Source organism: Anomaloglossus baeobatrachus, chromosome 11 (genome assembly GCF_048569485.1).
Source record: "Anomaloglossus baeobatrachus isolate aAnoBae1 chromosome 11, aAnoBae1.hap1, whole genome shotgun sequence".
NCBI classification, from domain to species: domain Eukaryota; kingdom Metazoa; phylum Chordata; class Amphibia; order Anura; family Aromobatidae; genus Anomaloglossus; species Anomaloglossus baeobatrachus.
In genome coordinates, this window is record NC_134363.1 from 46,340,263 (window position 1) to 46,359,174 (window position 18,912).

Sequence of the window (18,912 nt, forward strand, 5' to 3'; positions counted from 1 at the left end):
GTTGCAATACCCCCCCAAAGGAACAATTTCGCTTCAAAATGGCCAAAAGTTACAATACCCCCCCAAAGGAATAATTTCGCCTCAAAATGGCAAAAAATTGCAATACCCCCCCAAAGGAACAATTTCGCTTCAAAATGGCCAAAAATTGCAATACCCCCCAAAGGAACAATTTCGCTTCAAAATGGCCAAAAGTTGCAATACCCCCCCAAAGGAATAATTTCGCCTCAAAATGGAAAAAAATTGCAATACCCCCCAAAGGAACAATTTCGCTTCAAAATGGCCAAAAGTTGCAATACCCCCCAAAGGAACAATTTCGCATCAAAATGCCGAAAAGTTGCAATACCCCCGGAAAGGAACAATTTCGCTTCAAAATGGCCAAAAGTTGCAATACCCCCCAAAGGAACAATTTCGCCTCAAAATGGAAAAAAATTGCAATACCCCCCCAAAGGAACAATTTCGCTTCAAATTGCCGAAAAGTTGCAATACCCCCCCAAAGGAACAATTTCGCCTCAAAATGTAAAAAAAATTGCAATAACCTCCCAAAGGAACAATTTCGCCTCAAAATGCCGAAAAGTTTCAATACCCCCCGAAAGGAACAATTTCGCTTCAAAATGGAAAAAAATTGCAATACCCCCCCAAAGGAACAATTTCGCTTCAAAATGCCGAAAAGTTGCAATACCTCTCCAAAGGAACAATTTCGCTTCAAAATGGCCAAAAGTTGTAATACTCCCCCCCAGAGGAACAATTTCGCCTCAATATGGCCAAAAGTTGCAATACCTTCCCAAAGGAACAATTACGCCTCAAAATGGCAAAAAATTGCAATATCCCCCAAAGGAACAATTTCGCTTCAAAATGCCGAAAAGTTGCAATACCCCCCCAAAGGTACAATTTCGCTTCAAAATGGCCAAAAGTTGCAATACCCCCCCAAAGGAACAGTTTCGCCTCAAAATGGCAAAAAATTGCAATACCCCCCCAAAGGAACAATTTCGCTTCAAAATGGCCAAAAGTTGCAATACCCCCCAAAGGAACAATTTCGCCTCAAAATGGAAAAAAATTGCAATACCCCCCCAAAGGAATAATTTCGCCTCAAAATGGAAAAAAATTGCAATACCCCCCAAAGGAACAATTTCGCTTCAAAATGGCCAAAAGTTGCAATACCCCCCAAAGGAACAATTTCGCATCAAAATGCCGAAAAGTTGCAATACCCCCGGAAAGTAACAATTTCGCTTCAAAATGGCCAAAAGTTGCAATACCCCCCAAAGGAACAATTTCGCCTCAAAATGGAAAAAAATTGCAATACCCCCCCAAATGAACAATTTCGCTTCAAATTGCCGAAAAGTTGCAATACCCCCCCAAAGGAACAATTTCGCCTCAAAATGTAAAAAAAATTGCAATAACCTCCCAAAGGAACAATTTCGCCTCAAAATGCCGAAAAGTTTCAATACCCCCCGAACGGAACAATTTCGCTTCAAAATGCCGAAAAGTTGCAATACCTCTCCAAAGGAACAATTTCGCTTCAAAATGGCCAAAAGTTGTAATACTCCCCCCCAGAGGAACAATTTCGCTTCAAAATGCCGAAAAGTTGCAATACCCCCCGAAAGGAACAATTTCGCCTCAAAATGGCAACAAATTGCAATAGCCCCGCAAAGGAACAATTTCGCCTCAAAATGCCGAAAAGTTGCAATACCCCCCCAAAGGAACAATTTCGCCTCAAAATGGAAAAAAAATTGCAATACACCCCCAAAGGAACAATTTCGCTTCAAAATGGCCAAAAGTTGCAATACCCCCCCAAAGGAATAATTTCGCCTCAAAATGGCAAAAAATTGCAATACCCCCAAAGGAACAATTTCGCTTCAAAATGGCCAAAAGTTGCAATACCCCCAAAAGGAACAATTTCGCTTCAAAATGGCCAAAAGTTGCAATACCTCCCCAAAGGAATAATTTCGCCTCAAAATGGAAAAAAAATTGCAATACCCCCCAAAGGAACAATTTCGCTTCAAAATGGCCAAAAGTTGCAATACCCCCCAAAGGAACAATTTCGCATCAAAATGCCAAAAAGTTGCAATACCCCCGGAAAGGAACAATTTCGCTTCAAAATGGCCAAAAGTTGCAATACCCCCCAAAGGAACAATTTCGCCTCAAAATGGAAAAAAATTGCAATACCCCCCCAAAGGAGCAATTTCGCTTCAAATTGCCGAAAAGTTGCAATTATCCCCCAAAGGAACAATTTCGCCTCAAAATGGAAAAAAAATTGCAATACCCCCCCAAAGGAACAATTTCGCATCAAAATGCCGAAAAGTTGCAATACCCCCCGAAAGGAACAATTTCGCTTCAAAATGGCCAAAAGTTGCAATACCCCCCCAAAGGAACAATTCCGCCTCAAAATGGCAAAAAATTGCAATACCCCCCCAAAGGACCAATTTCGCCTCAAAATGCCGAAAAGTTGCAATACCCCCCGAAAGGAACAATTTCGCTTCAAAATGGCCAAAAGTTGCAATACCCCCCCAAAGGAACAATTTCGCCTCAAAATGCCGAAAAGTTGCAATACCCCCCGAAAGGAACAATTTCGCTTCAAAATGCCGAAAAGTTGCAATGCCCCCCGAAAGGAACAATTTCGCTTCAAAATGGCCAAAAGTTGCAATACCCCCCCAAAGGAACAATTTCACCTCAAAATGGCAAAAAATTGTAATACCCCCCCAAAGGAACAATTTCGCTTCAATATGGCCAAAAGTTGCAATACCCCCCCAAAGGAACAATTTCACCTCAAAATGGCAAAAAATTGCAATGCCCCCCCAAAGGAACAATTTCGCTTCAAAATGGCCAAAACTTGCAATACCCCCCCAAAGGAACAATTTCGCCTCAAAATGCCGAAAAGTTGCAATACCCCCCGAAAGGAACAATTTCGCTTCAAAATGCCGAAAAGTTGCAATGCCCCCCGAAAGGAACAATTTCGCTTCAAAATGGCCAAAAGTTGCAATACCCCCCCAAAGGAACAATTTCACCTCAAAATGGCCAAAAATTGTAATACCCCCCCAAAGGAACAATTTCGCTTCAATATGGCCAAAAGTTGCAATACCCCCCCAAAGGAACAATTTCACCTCAAAATGGCAAAAAATTGCAATGCCCCCCCAAAGGAACAATTTCGCTTCAAAATGGCCAAAACTTGCAATACCCCCCCAAAGGAACAATTTCGCCTCAAAATGCTGAAAAGTTGCAATACCCCCCGAAAGGAACAATTTCGCTTCAAAATGGCCAAAAGTTGCAATATCCCCCCAAAGGAACAATTTCGCCTCAAAATGGCAAAAAATTGCAATATCCCCCAAAGGAACAATTTCGCTTCAAAATGCCGAAAAGTTGCAATACCCCCCCAAAGGTACAATTTCGCTTCAAAATGCCGAAAAGTTGCAATACCCCCCGAAAGGAACAATTTCGCTTCAAAATGGCCAAAAGTTGCAATACCCCCCCAAAGGAACAATTTCGCTTCAAAATGGCCAAAAGTTGCAATATCCCCCCAAAGGAACAATTTCGCCTCAAAATGCCGAAAAGTTGCAATACCCCCCGAAAGGAACAATTTCACCTCAAAATGGAAGAAAAATTGCAATGCCCCCCCAAAGGAACAATTTCGCTTCAAAATGGCCAAAAGTTGCAATACCTCCCCAAAGGAACAATTTCGCGTCAAAATGCTGAAAAGTTGCAATACCCCCCGAAAGGAACAATTTCGCTTCAAAAGGCCAAAAGTTGAAATACCCCCCCAAAGGAACAATTTCACCTCAAAATGGAAGAAAAATTGCAATACCCCCCAAAGGAACAATTTCGCCTCAAAATGCCGAAAAGTTGCAATACCCCCCCAAAGGAACAGTTTCGCCTCAAAATGGCAAAAAATTGCAATACCCCCCAAAGGAACAATTTCGCTTCAAAATGGCCAAAAGTTGCAATACCCCCCCAAAGGAACAATTTCGCCTCAAGATGGCAAAAATTGCAATCCCCCCCAAAGGAACAATTTCGCCTCAAAATGCTGAAAAGTTGCAATACCCCCCGAAAGGAACAATTTCGCTTCAAAATGGCCAAAAGTTGCAATACCCCCAAAGGAACAATTTCACCTCAAAATGGCAAAAAATTGCAATACCCCAAAGGAACAATTTCGCTTCAAAATGCCAAAAAGTTGCAATACCCCCCCAAAGGTACAATTTCGCTTCAAAATGGCCAAAAGTTGCAATACCCCCCCAAAGGAACAATTTCGCCTCAAAATGCCGAAAAGTTGCAATAACCCCCGAAAGGAACTATTTCACTTTAAAATGGCCAAAAGTTGCAATACCCCCCCAAAGGAACAATTTCGCCTCAAAATGGAAAAAAATTGCAATACCCCCCCAAAAGGACAATTTCGCTTCAAAATGCCGAAAAGTTGCAATACCCCAGCAAAGGAACAATTTCGCTTCAAAATGGCCAAAAGTTGCAATACCCCCATAAAGTAACAATTTCTCCTCAAAATGGCCAAAAATTTTAATACCCCCCAAAGGAACAATTTCGCTTCAATATGGCCAAAAGTTGCAATACCCCCCCAAAGGAACAATTTCGCCTCAAAATGGCAAAAAATTGCAATACCCCCCCAAAAGAACAATTTCGCTTCAAAATGGCCAAAAGTTGCAATACCCCTCCAAAGGAACAATTTCGCCTCAAAATGGCAAAAAATTGCAATACCCCCCCAAAGGACCAATTTCGCTTCAAAATGGCCAAAAGTTGCAATACCCCCCCAAAGGTACAATTTCGCCTCAAAATGGCAAAAAATTGCAATACCCCCCCAAAGGAACAATTTCGCTTCAAAATGCCGAAAAGTTGCAATGCCCCCCGAAAGGAACAATTTCGCTTCAAAATGGCCAAAAGTTGCAATACCCCCCCAAAGGAACAATTTCGCTTCAAAATGGCCAAAAGTTGCAATACCCCCCCAAAGGAACAATTTCGCCTCAAAATGCCGAAAAGTTGCAATACCCCCCGAAAGGAAGAATTTCGCGTCAAAATGGCCAAAAGTTGCAATACCCCCCCAAAGGAACAATTTCGCCTCAAAATGGCAAGAAATTGCAATACCCTCTCAAAGGAACAATTTCGCCTCAAAATGCCGAAAAGATGCAATACCCCCCAAAGGAACAATTTCGCTTCAAAATGGCCAAAAATGTTAATACCCCCCAAAGGAACAATTTCGCTCCAATATGGCCAAAAGTTGCAATACCTCCCCAAAGGAACAGTTTCGCCTCAAAATGGCAAAAAATTGCAATACCCCCCCAAAGGAACAATTTCGTTTCAAAATGGCCAAAAGTTGCAATACCCCCCCAAAGGAACAATTTCGCCTCAAAATGCTGAAAAGTTGCAATACCGCCCGAAAGGAACAATTTCGCTTCAAAATGGCCAAAAGTTGCGATACCCCCCCAAAGGAACAATTTAGCCTCAAAATGGCAAGAAATTGAAATCCCCCCCAAAGGAACAATTTCGCCTCAAAATGCCAAAAAGTTGCAATACCCCCCGAAAGGAACAATTTCGCTTCAAAATGGCCAAAAATTGCAATACCCCCCCAAAGGAACAATTTCGCTTCAAAATGGCCAAAAGTTGCAATATCCCCCCAAAGGAACAATTTCGCCTCAAAATGGAAGAAAAATTGCAATACCCCCCCAAAGGACCAATTTCGCCTCAAAATGCCGAAAAGTTGCAATACCCCCCGAAAGGAACAATTTCGCTTCAAAATGGCCAAAAGTTGCCTCAAAATGGCAAAAAATTGCAATACCCCCCCCAAAGGAACAATTTCGTTTCAAAATGGCCAAAAGTTGCAATACCCCCCCAAAGGAACGATTTCGCCTCAAAATACTGAAAAGTTGCAATACCCCCCAAAAGGAAAAATTTCGCTTCAAAATGGCCAAAAGTTGCGATACCCCCCCAAAAAAACAATTTCGCCTCAAAATGGCCAAAAATTGTAATACCCCCCCAAAGGAACAATTTCGCTTCAATATGGCCAAAAGTTGCAATACCCCCCCAAAGGAACAATTTCACCTCAAAATGGCAAAAAATTGCAATGCCCCCCCAAAGGAACAATTTCGCTTCAAAATGGCCAAAACTTGCAATACCCCCCCAAAGGAACAATTTCGCCTCAAAATGCTGAAAAGTTGCAATACCCCCCGAAAGGAACAATTTCGCTTCAAAATGGCCAAAAGTTGCAATATCCCCCCCAAAGGAACAATTTCGCCTCAAAATGGCAAAAAATTGCAATATCCCCCAAAGGAACAATTTCGCTTCAAAATGCCGAAAAGTTGCAATACCCCCCCAAAGGTACAATTTCGCTTCAAAATGCCGAAAAGTTGCAATACCCCCCGAAAGGAACAATTTCGCTTCAAAATGGCCAAAAGTTGCAATACCCCCCCAAAGGAACAATTTCGCTTCAAAATGGCCAAAAGTTGCAATATCCCCCCAAAGGAACAATTTCGCCTCAAAATGCCGAAAAGTTGCAATACCCCCCGAAAGGAACAATTTCACCTCAAAATGGAAGAAAAATTGCAATGCCCCCCCAAAGGAACAATTTCGCTTCAAAATGGCCAAAAGTTGCAATACCCCCCCAAAGGAACAATTTCGCCTCAAAATGCTGAAAAGTTGCAATACCCCCCGAAAGGAACAATTTCGCTTCAAAAGGCCAAAAGTTGAAATACCCCCCCAAAGGAACAATTTCACCTCAAAATGGAAGAAAAATTGCAATACCCCCCAAAGGAACAATTTCGCCTCAAAATGCCGAAAAGTTGCAATACCCCCCCAAAGGAACAATTTCGCCTCAAAATGGAAAAAAAATTGCAATACCCCCCCAAAGGAACAATTTTGCATCAAAATTCCGAAAAGTTGCAATACCCCCCGAAAGGAACAATTTCGCTTCAAAATGGCCAAAAGTTGCAATACCCCCCCAAAGGAACAATTCCGCCTCAAAATGGCAAAAAATTGCAATGCCCCCCCAAAGGAACAATTTCGCTTCAAAATGGCCAAAAGTTGCAATACCCCCCCAAAGGAACAATTTCGCCTCAAAATGGAAAAAAATTGCAATTCCCCCCCAAAGGAACAATTTCGCTTCAAAATGCCGAAAAGTTGCAATAACCCCCAAAGGAACAATTTCGCCTCAAAATGGCCAAAAATTGTAATACCCCCTCAAAGGAACAATTTCGCTTCAATATGGCCAAAAGTTGCAATACCCCCCCAAAGGAACAGTTTCGCCTCAAAATGGCAAAAATTGCAATACCCCCCCAAAGGAACAATTTCGCTTCAAAATGCCGAAAAGTTGCAATACCCCCCAAAGGAACAATTTCGCTTCAAAATGGCCAAAAGTTGCAATACCCCCCCAAAGGAACAATTTCGCCTCAAAATGCCGAAAAGTTGCAATACCCCCCGAAAGGAACAATTTCGCTTCAAAATGGCCAAAAGTTGCAATACCCCCCCAAAGGATCAATTCCGCCTCAAAATGGCAAAAAATTGCAAAACCCCCCCCAAAGGAACAATTTCGCTTCAAAATGGCCAAAAGTTGCAATACCCCCCCAAAGGAACAATTCCGCCTCAAAATGGCAAAAAATTGTAATACCCCCCAAAGGAACAATTTCGCTTCAGTATGGCCAAAAGTTGCAATACCCCCCCAAAGGAACAGTTTCGCCTCAAAATGGCAAAAAATTGCAATACCCCCCCAAAGGAACAATTTCGCTTCAAAATGGCCAAAAGTTGCAATACCCCCCCAAAGGAACAATTTCGCCTCAAGATGGCAAAAAATTGCAATACCCCCCAAAGGAACAATTTCGCCTCAAAATGCTGAAAAGTTGCAATACCCCCCGAAAGGAACAATTTCGCTTCAAAATGGCCAAAAGTTGCAATACCCCCAAAGGAACAATTTCGCCTCAAAATGGCAAAAAATTGCAATACCCCCCAAAGGAACAATTTCGCTTCAAAATGCCAAAAAGTTGCAATACCCTCCCAAAGGTACAATTTCGCTTCAAAATGGCCAAAAGTTGCAATACCCCCCCCAAAGTAACAATTTCTCCTCAAAATGGCCAAAAATTTTAATACCCCCCAAAGGAACAATTTCGCTTCAATATGGCCAAAAGTTGCAATACCCCCCCAAAGGAACAATTTCGCCTCAAAATGGCAAAAAATTGCCATACCCCCCCAAAAGAACAATTTCGCTTCAAAATGGCCAAAAGTTGCAATACCCCCCCAAAGGAACAATTTCGCCTCAAAACGGCAAAAAATTGCAATACCCCCCCAAAGGAACAATTTCGCTTCAATATGGCCAAAAGTTGCAATACCCCCCCAAAGGAACAATTTCGCCTCAAAATGGCAAAAAATTGCAATACCCCCCCAAAGGAACAAATTCGCCTCAAAATGCTGAAAAGTTGCAATACCCCCCGAAAGGAACAATTTCGCTTCAAAATGGCCAAAAGTTGCAACACCCCCCAAAGGAACAATTTCGCCTCAAAATGGCAAAAAATTGCAATACCCCCAAAGGAACAATTTCGCTTCAAAATGCCGAAAAGTTGCAATACCCCCCCAAAGGTACAATTTCGCTTCAAAATGGCCAAAAGTTGCAATACCACCCCAAAGGAACAATTTCGCCTCAAAATGGAAGAAAAATTGCAATACCCCCCCAAAGGAACAATTTCGCCTCAAAATGCCGAAAAGTTTCAATACCCCCCCAAAGGAACAATTTCGCCTCAAAATGCGGAAAAGTTGCAATACCCCCCGAAAGGAACAATTTCGCTTCAAAATGGCCAAAAGTTGCAATACCCCCCCAAAGGAACAATTCCGCATCAAAATGGCAAAAAATTGCAATACCCCCCAAAGGAACAATTCCGCCTCAAAATGCCGAAAAGTTGCAATACCCCCAAAAGGAACAATTTCGCCTCAAAATGCCGAAAACTTGCAATACCCCCCCAAAGGAACAATTTCGCTTCAAAATGGCCAAAAGTTGCAATACCCCCCCAAAAGGAACAATTTCACCTCAAAATGGAAGAAAAATTGCAATACCCCCCCAAAGGAACAATTTCGCCTCAAAATGGAAAAAAAATTGCAATACCCCCCCAAAGGAACAATTTCACCTCAAAATGCCGAAAAGTTGAAATACCCCCCGAAAAGAACAATTTTGCTTCAAAATGGCCAAAAGTTGCAATACCCCCCCAAAGGAACAATTCCGCCTCAAAATGGCAAAAAATTGTAATACCCCCCCAAAGGAACAATTTCGCTTCAATATGGCCAAAAGTTGCAATACCCCCCCAAAGGAACAGTTTCGCCTCAAAATGGCAAAAAATTGCAATACCCCCCAAAGGAACAATTTCGCTTCAAAATGGCCAAAAGTTGCAATACCCCCCCAAAGGAACAATTTCGCCTCAAGATGGCAAAAATTGCAATACCCCCCAAAGGAACAATTTCGCCTCAAAATGCTGAAAAGTTGCAATACCCCCCGAAAGGAACAATTTCGCTTCAAAATGGCCAAAAGTTGCAATACCCCCAAAGGAACAATTTCGCCTCAAAAAGGCAAAAAATTGCAATACCCCAAAGGAACAATTTCGCTTCAAAATGCCAAAAAGTTGCAATACCCCCCCAAAGGTACAATTTCGCTTCAAAATGGCCAAAAGTTGCAATACCCCCCCCAAAGGAACAATTTCGCTTTAAAATGCCGAAAAGTTCCAATAACCCCCGAAAGGAACTATTTCACTTTAAAATGGCCAAAAGTTGCAATACCCCCCCAAAGGAACAATTTCGCCTCAAAATGGAAAAAAATTGCAATACCCCCCCAAAAGGACAATTTCGCTTCAAAATACCGAAAAGTTGCAATACCCCAGCAAAGGAACAATTTCGCTTCAAAATGGCCAAAAGTTGCAATACCCCCCCAAAGTAACAATTTCTCCTCAAAATGGCCAAAAATTTTAATACCCCCCAAAGGAACAATTTCGCTTCAATATGGCCAAAAGTTGCAATACCCCCCCAAAGGAACAATTTCGCCTCAAAATGGCAAAAAATTGCAATACCCCCCCAAAAGAACAATTTCGCTTCAAAATGGCCAAAAGTTGCAATACCCCTCCAAAGGAACAATTTCGCCTCAAAATGGCAAAAAATTGCAATACCCCCCCAAAGGAACAATTTCGCTTCAAAATGGCCAAAAGTTGCAATACCCCCCAAAGGAACAATTTCGCCTCAAAATGGCAAAAAATTGCAATACCCCCCCAAAGGAACAATTTCGCTTCAAAATGCCGAAAAGTTGCAATGCCCCCCGAAAGGAACAATTTCGCTTCAAAATGGCCAAAAGTTGCAATACCCCCCCAAAGGAACAATTTCGCTTCAAAATGGCCAAAAGTTGCAATACCCCCCCAAAGGAACAATTTCGCCTCAAAATGCCGAAAAGTTGCAATACCCCCCGAAAGGAAGAATTTCGCGTCAAAATGGCCAAAAGTTGCAATACCCCCCCAAAGGAACAATTTCGCCTCAAAATGGCAAGAAATTGCAATACCCTCTCAAAGGAACAATTTCGCCTCAAAATGCCGAAAAGATGCAATACCCCCAAAAGGAACAATTTCGCTTCAAAATGGCCAAAAATGTTAATACCCCCCAAAGGAACAATTTCGCTTCAATATGGCCAAAAGTTGCAATACCTCCCCAAAGGAACAGTTTCGCCTCAAAATCGCAAAAAATTGCAACACCCCCCCAAAGGAACAATTTCGTTTCAAAATGGCCAAAAGTTGCAATACCCCCCCAAAGGAACAATTTCGCCTCAAAATGCTGAAAAGTTGCAATACCGCCCGAAAGGAACAATTTCGCTTCAAAATGGCCAAAAGTTGCGATACCCCCCCAAAGGAACAATTTAGCCTCAAAATGGCAAGAAATTGAAATCCCCCCCAAAGGAACAATTTCGCCTCAAAATGCCAAAAAGTTGCAATACCCCCCGAAAGGAACAATTTCGCTTCAAAATGGCCAAAAATTGCAATACCCCCCCAAAGGAACAATTTCGCTTCAAAATGGCCAAAAGTTGCAATATCCCCCCAAAGGAACAATTTCGCCTCAAAATGGAAGAAAAATTGCAATACCCCCCCAAAGGACCAATTTCGCCTCAAAATGCCGAAAAGTTGCAATACCCCCCGAAAGGAACAATTTCGCTTCAAAATGGCCAAAAGTTGCAATACCCCCCCCAAAGGAACAATTTCGCCTCAAAATGCCGAAAAGTTGCAATACCCCCCGAAAGGAACAATTTCGCTTCAAAATGGCCAAAAGTTGCAATACCCCCCCAAAGGAACAGTTTCGCCTCAAAATGGCAAAAAATTGCAATACCCCCCCAAAGGAACAATTTCGTTTCAAAATGGCCAAAAGTTGCGATACCCCCCCAAAGGAACAATTTAGCCTCAAAATGGCAAGAAATTGAAATCCCCCCCAAAGGAACAATTTCGCCTCAAAATGCCAAAAAGTTGCAATATCCCCCCAAAGGAACAATTTCGCCTCAAAATGGAAGAAAAATTGCAATACCCCCCCAAAGGACCAATTTCGCCTCAAAATGCCGAAAAGTTGCAATACCCCCCGAAAGGAACAATTTCGCTTCAAAATGGCCAAAAGTTGCAATACCCCCCCAAAGGAACAATTTCGCCTCAAAATGCCGAAAAGTTGCAATACCCCCCGAAAGGAACAATTTCGCTTCAAAATGGCCAAAAGTTGCAATACCCCCCCAAAGGAACAGTTTCGCCTCAAAATGGCAAAAAATTGCAATACCCCCCCAAAGGAACAATTTCGTTTCAAAATGGCCAAAAGTTGCAATACCCCCCCAAAGGAACAATTTCGCCTCAAAATGCTGAAAAGTTGCAATACCCCCCAAAAGGAACAATTTCGCTTCAAAATGGCCAAAAGTTGCGATACCCCCCCAAAAGAACAATTTCGCCTCAAAATGGCCAAAAATTGTAATACCCCCCCAAAGGAACAATTTCGCTTCAATATGGCCAAAAGTTGCAATACCCCCCCAAAGGAACAATTTCACCTCAAAATGGCAAAAAATTGCAATGCCCCCCCAAAGGAACAATTTCGCTTCAAAATGGCCAAAACTTGCAATACCCCCCCAAAGGAACAATTTCGCCTCAAAATGCTGAAAAGTTGCAATACCCCCCGAAAGGAACAATTTCGCTTCAAAATGGCCAAAAGTTGCAATATCCCCCCAAAGGAACAATTTCGCCTCAAAATGGCAAAAAATTGCAATATCCCCCAAAGGAACAATTTCGCTTCAAAATGCCGAAAAGTTGCAATACCCCCCCAAAGGTACAATTTCGCTTCAAAATGCCGAAAAGTTGCAATACCCCCCGAAAGGAACAATTTCGCTTCAAAATGGCCAAAAGTTGCAATACCCCCCCAAAGGAACAATTTCGCTTCAAAATGGCCAAAAGTTGCAATATCCCCCCAAAGGAACAATTTCGCCTCAAAATGCCGAAAAGTTGCAATACCCCCCGAAAGGAACAATTTCACCTCAAAATGGAAGAAAAATTGCAATGCCCCCCCAAAGGAACAATTTCGCTTCAAAATGGCCAAAAGTTGCAATACCCCCCCAAAGGAACAATTTCGCCTCAAAATGCTGAAAAGTTGCAATACCCCCCGAAAGGAACAATTTCGCTTCAAAAGGCCAAAAGTTGAAATACCCCCCCAAAGGAACAATTTCACCTCAAAATGGAAGAAAAATTGCAATACCCCCCAAAGGAACAATTTCGCCTCAAAATGCCGAAAAGTTGCAATACCCCCCCAAAGGAACAATTTCGCCTCAAAATGGAAAAAAAATTGCAATACCCCCCCAAAGGAACAATTTCGCTTCAAAATGGCCAAAAGTTGCAATACCCCCCCAAAGGAACAATTTCGCCTCAAAATGGAAAAAAATTGCAATTCCCCCCCAAAGGAACAATTTCGCTTCAAAATGCCGAAAAGTTGCAATAACCCCCAAAGGAACAATTTCGCCTCAAAATGGCCAAAAATTGTAATACCCCCTCAAAGGAACAATTTCGCTTCAATATGGCCAAAAGTTGCAATACCCCCCCAAAGGAACAGTTTCGCCTCAAAATGGCAAAAATTGCAATACCCCCCCAAAGGAACAATTTCGCTTCAAAATGCCGAAAAGTTGCAATACCCCCCAAAGGAACAATTTCGCTTCAAAATGGCCAAAAGTTGCAATACCCCCCCAAAGGAACAATTTCGCCTCAAAATGCCGAAAAGTTGCAATACCCCCCGAAAGGAACAATTTCGCTTCAAAATGGCCAAAAGTTGCAATACCCCCCCAAAGGATCAATTCCGCCTCAAAATGGCAAAAAATTGCAAAACCCCCCCCAAAGGAACAATTTCGCTTCAAAATGGCCAAAAGTTGCAATACCCCTCCAAAGGAACAATTTCGCCTCAAAATGCCGAAAAGTTGCAGTACCCCCCGAAAGGAACAATTTCGACTCAAAATGGAAAAAAATTGCAATACCCCCCCAAAGGAACAATTTCGTTTCAAAATGCCAAAAAGTTGCAATACCCCCCCAAAGGAACAATTTCGCTTCAAATTGGCCAAAAGTTGTAATACTCCCCCCCAGAGGAACAATTTCGCCTTAATATGGCCAAAAGTTGCAATACCCCCCCAAAGGAACAATTTCGCTTGAAAATGGCCAAAAGTTGCAATACCCCCCCAAAGGAACAGTTTCGCCTCAAAATGGCAAAAAATTGCAATACCCCCCAAAGGAACAATTTCGCTTCAAAATGGCCAAAAGTTGCAATACCCCCCCAAAGGAAGAATTTCGCCTCAAAATGGAAAAAAAATTGCAATACCCTGCAAAGGAACAATTTCGCTTCAAAATGCCGAAAAGTTGCAATACCCCCCCAAAGGTACAATTTCGCTTCAAAATGGCCAAAAGTTGCAATACCCCCCAAAGGAAGAATTTCGCCTCAAAATGGAAAAAAATTGCAATACCCCCCAAAGGAACAATTTCGCTTCAAAATGCCGAAAAGTTGCAATACCCCCCCAAAGGAACAATTTCGCTTCAAAATGGCCAAAAGTTGTAATACCCCTCCAAAGGAACAGTTTCGCCTCAAAATGGCAAAAAATTGTAATACCCCCAAAAGGAACAATTTCGCTTCAATATGGCCAAAAGTTGCAATACCCCCCAAAGGAACAGTTTCGCCTCAAAATGGCAAAAAATTGCAATACCCCCCCAAAGGAACAATTTCGCTTCAAAATGACGAAAAGTTGCAATACCCCCCCAAAGGAACAATTTCGCCTCAAAATGGCAAGAAATTGCAATACCCCCCCAAAGGAACAATTTCGCTTCAAAATGCTGAAAAGTTGCAATACCCCCCGAAAGAAACAATTTCGCCTCAAAATGGCCAAAAGTTGCAATACCCTTCCAAAGGAACAATTTCGCCTCAAAATGGAAAAAAAATTGCAATACCCCCCCAAAGGAACAATTTCGCCTCAAAATAGCAAGAAATTGCAATACCCCCCCAAAGGAACAATTTCGCTTCAAAATGCTGAAAAGTTGCAATACCCCCCGAAAGAAACAATTTCGCCTCAAAATGGCCAAAAGTTGCAATACCCCTTCAAAGGAACAATTTCGCCTCAAAATGCCGAAAAGTTGCAATACCCCCCGAAAGGAACAATTTCGCCTCAAAATGGAAGAAAAATTGCAATACCCCCCCAAAGGAACAATTTCGCCTCAAAATGGAAAAAAAATTGCAATACCCCCCAAAGGAACAATTTCGCCTCAAAATGCCGAAAAGTTGCAATACCCCCCGAAAGGAACAATTTCGCTTCAAAATGGCCAAAAGTTGCAATACCCCCCCAAAGGAACAATTTCGCCTCAAAATGGCAAAAAAATTGCAATACCCCCCCCAAAGGAACATTTTCGCTTCAAAATGGCCAAAAGTTGCAATACCCCCCAAAGGAATAATTTCGCCTCAAAATGGCAAAAAATTGCAATACCCCCCAAAGGAACAATTTCGCTTCAAAATGGCCAAAAGTTGCAATACCCCCCCAAAGGAACAATTTCGCTTCAAAATGGCCAAAAGTTGCAATACCCCCCCAAAGGAACAATTTCGCATCAAAATGCCGAAAAGTTGCAATACCCCCCAAAGGAATAGTTTCGCTTCAAAATGGCCAAAAGTTGCAATACCCCCCCAAAGGAATAATTTCGCCTCAAAATGGCAAAAAATTGCAATACCCCCCAAAGGAACAATTTCGCTTTAAAATGGTCAAAAGTTGCAATACCCCCCCAAAGGAACAATTTCGCCTCAAAATGCCGAAAAGTTGCAATACCCCCCGAAAGGAACAATTTCGCCTCAAAATGGCAAAAAATTGCAATAGCCCCGCAAAGGAACAATTTCGCCTCAAAATGCCGAAAAGTTGCAATACCCCCCAAAGGAACAATTTCGCCTCAAAATGGAAAAAAAATTGCAATACCCCCCCAAATGAACAATTTCGCTTCAAAATGGCCAAAAGTTGCAATACCCCCCAAAGGAATAATTTCGCCTCAAAATGGCAAAAAATTGCAATACCCCCCAAAGGAACAATTTCGCTTCAAAATGGCCAAAAGTTGCAATACCCCCCCAAAGGAACAATTTCGCTTCAAAATGGCCAAAAGTTACAATACCCCCCCAAAGGAATAATTTCGCCTCAAAATGGCAAAAAATTGCAATACCCCCCCAAAGGAACAATTTCGCTTCAAAATGGCCAAAAATTGCAATACCCCCCAAAGGAACAATTTCGCTTCAAAATGGCCAAAAGTTGCAATACCCCCCCAAAGGAATAATTTCGCCTCAAAATGGAAAAAAATTGCAATACCCCCCAAAGGAACAATTTCGCTTCAAAATGGCCAAAAGTTGCAATACCCCCCAAAGGAACAATTTCGCATCAAAATGCCGAAAAGTTGCAATACCCCCGGAAAGGAACAATTTCGCTTCAAAATGGCCAAAAGTTGCAATACCCCCCAAAGGAACAATTTCGCCTCAAAATGGAAAAAAATTGCAATACCCCCCCAAAGGAACAATTTCGCTTCAAATTGCCGAAAAGTTGCAATACCCCCCCAAAGGAACAATTTCGCCTCAAAATGTAAAAAAAATTGCAATAACCTCCCAAAGGAACAATTTCGCCTCAAAATGCCGAAAAGTTTCAATACCCCCCGAAAGGAACAATTTCGCTTCAAAATGGAAAAAAATTGCAATACCCCCCCAAAGGAACAATTTCGCTTCAAAATGCCGAAAAGTTGCAATACCTCTCCAAAGGAACAATTTCGCTTCAAAATGGCCAAAAGTTGTAATACTCCCCCCCAGAGGAACAATTTCGCCTCAATATGGCCAAAAGTTGCAATACCTTCCCAAAGGAACAATTACGCCTCAAAATGGCAAAAAATTGCAATATCCCCCAAAGGAACAATTTCGCTTCAAAATGCCGAAAAGTTGCAATACCCCCCCAAAGGTACAATTTCGCTTCAAAATGGCCAAAAGTTGCAATACCCCCCCAAAGGAACAGTTTCGCCTCAAAATGGCAAAAAATTGCAATACCCCCCCAAAGGAACAATTTCGCTTCAAAATGGCCAAAAGTTGCAATACCCCCCAAAGGAACAATTTCGCCTCAAAATGGAAAAAAATTGCAATACCCCCCCAAAGGAATAATTTCGCCTCAAAATGGAAAAAAATTGCAATACCCCCCAAAGGAACAATTTCGCTTCAAAATGGCCAAAAGTTGCAATACCCCCCAAAGGAACAATTTCGCATCAAAATGCCGAAAAGTTGCAATACCCCCGGAAAGTAACAATTTCGCTTCAAAATGGCCAAAAGTTGCAATACCCCCCAAAGGAACAATTTCGCCTCAAAATGGAAAAAAATTGCAATACCCCCCCAAATGAACAATTTCGCTTCAAATTGCCGAAAAGTTGCAATACCCCCCCAAAGGAACAATTTCGCCTCAAAATGTAAAAAAAATTGCAATAACCTCCCAAAGGAACAATTTCGCCTCAAAATGCCGAAAAGTTTCAATACCCCCCGAACGGAACAATTTCGCTTCAAAATGCCGAAAAGTTGCAATACCTCTCCAAAGGAACAATTTCGCTTCAAAATGGCCAAAAGTTGTAATACTCCCCCCCAGAGGAACAATTTCGCTTCAAAATGCCGAAAAGTTGCAATACCCCCCGAAAGGAACAATTTCGCCTCAAAATGGCAACAAATTGCAATAGCCCCGCAAAGGAACAATTTCGCCTCAAAATGCCGAAAAGTTGCAATACCCCCCCAAAGGAACAATTTCGCCTCAAAATGGAAAAAAAATTGCAATACACCCCCAAAGGAACAATTTCGCTTCAAAATGGCCAAAAGTTGCAATACCCCCCCAAAGGAATAATTTCGCCTCAAAATGGCAAAAAATTGCAATACCCCCCAAAGGAACAATTTCGCTTCAAAATGGCCAAAAGTTGCAATACCCCCAAAAGGAACAATTTCGCTTCAAAATGGCCAAAAGTTGCAATACCTCCCCAAAGGAATAATTTCGCCTCAAAATGGAAAAAAAATTGCAATACCCCCCAAAGGAACAATTTCGCTTCAAAATGGCCAAAAGTTGCAATACCCCCCAAAGGAACAATTTCGCATCAAAATGCCAAAAAGTTGCAATACCCCCGGAAAGGAACAATTTCGCTTCAAAATGGCCAAAAGTTGCAATACCCCCCAAAGGAACAATTTCGCCTCAAAATGGAAAAAAATTGCAATACCCCCCCAAAGGAGCAATTTCGCTTCAAATTGCCGAAAAGTTGCAATTATCCCCCAAAGGAACAATTTCTCCTCAAAATGTAAAAAAAATTGCAATAACCTCCCAAAGGAACAATTTCGCCTCAAAATGCCGAAAAGTTTCAATACCCCCCGAAAGGAACAATTTCGCTTCAAAATGGAAAAAAATTGCAATACCCCCCCAAAGGAACAATTTCGCTTCAAAATGCCGAAAAGTTGCAATACCCTCCCAAAGGAACAATTTCGCTTCAAAATGGCCAAAAGTTGTAATACTCCCCCCCAGAGGAACAATTTCGCTTCAATATGGCCAAAAGTTGCAATACCCCCCCAAAGGAACAATTACGCCTCAAAATGGCAAAAAATTGCAATACCCCCAAAAGGAACAATTTCGCTTCAAAATGCCGAAAAGTTGAAATACCCCCCCAAAGGTACAATTTCGCTTCAAAATGGCCAAAAGTTGCAATACCCCCCCAAAGGAACAGTTTCGCCTCAAAATGGCAAAAAATTGCAATACCCCCCAAAGGAACAATTTCGCTTCAAAATGGCCAAAAGTTGCAATACCCCCCCAAAGGAACAATTTCGCCTCAAAATGGAAAAAAATTGCAATACCCCCCAAAGGAACAATTTCGCTTCAAAATGCCGAAAAGTTGCAATACCCCCCCAAAGGAACAATTTCGCTTCAAAATGGCCAAAAGTTGCAATACCCCCCCAAAGGAACAATTTCGCCTCAAAATGGCCAAAAATTGTAATACCCCCTCAAAGGAACAATTTCGCTTCAAAATGCTGAAAAGTTGCAATACCCCCCGAAAGGAACAATTTCGCCTCAAAATGGCCAAAAGTTGCAATACCCCCCCAAAGGAATAATTTCGCCTCAAAATGCCGAAAAGTTGCAATACCCCCCGAAAGAAACAATTTCGCCTCAAAATGGAAGAAAAATTGCAAAACCCCCCCAAAGGAAAAATTTCGCCTCAAAATGCCGAAAAGTTACAATACCCCCTCCAAAGGAACAATTTCGCTTCAAAATGGCCAAAAGTTGCAATACCACCCCAAAGGAACAATTCCGCCTCAAAATGGCAAAAAATTGCAATACCCCCCAAAGGAACAATTTCGCCTCAAAATGCTGAAAAGTTGCAATACCCTCCGAAAGGAACA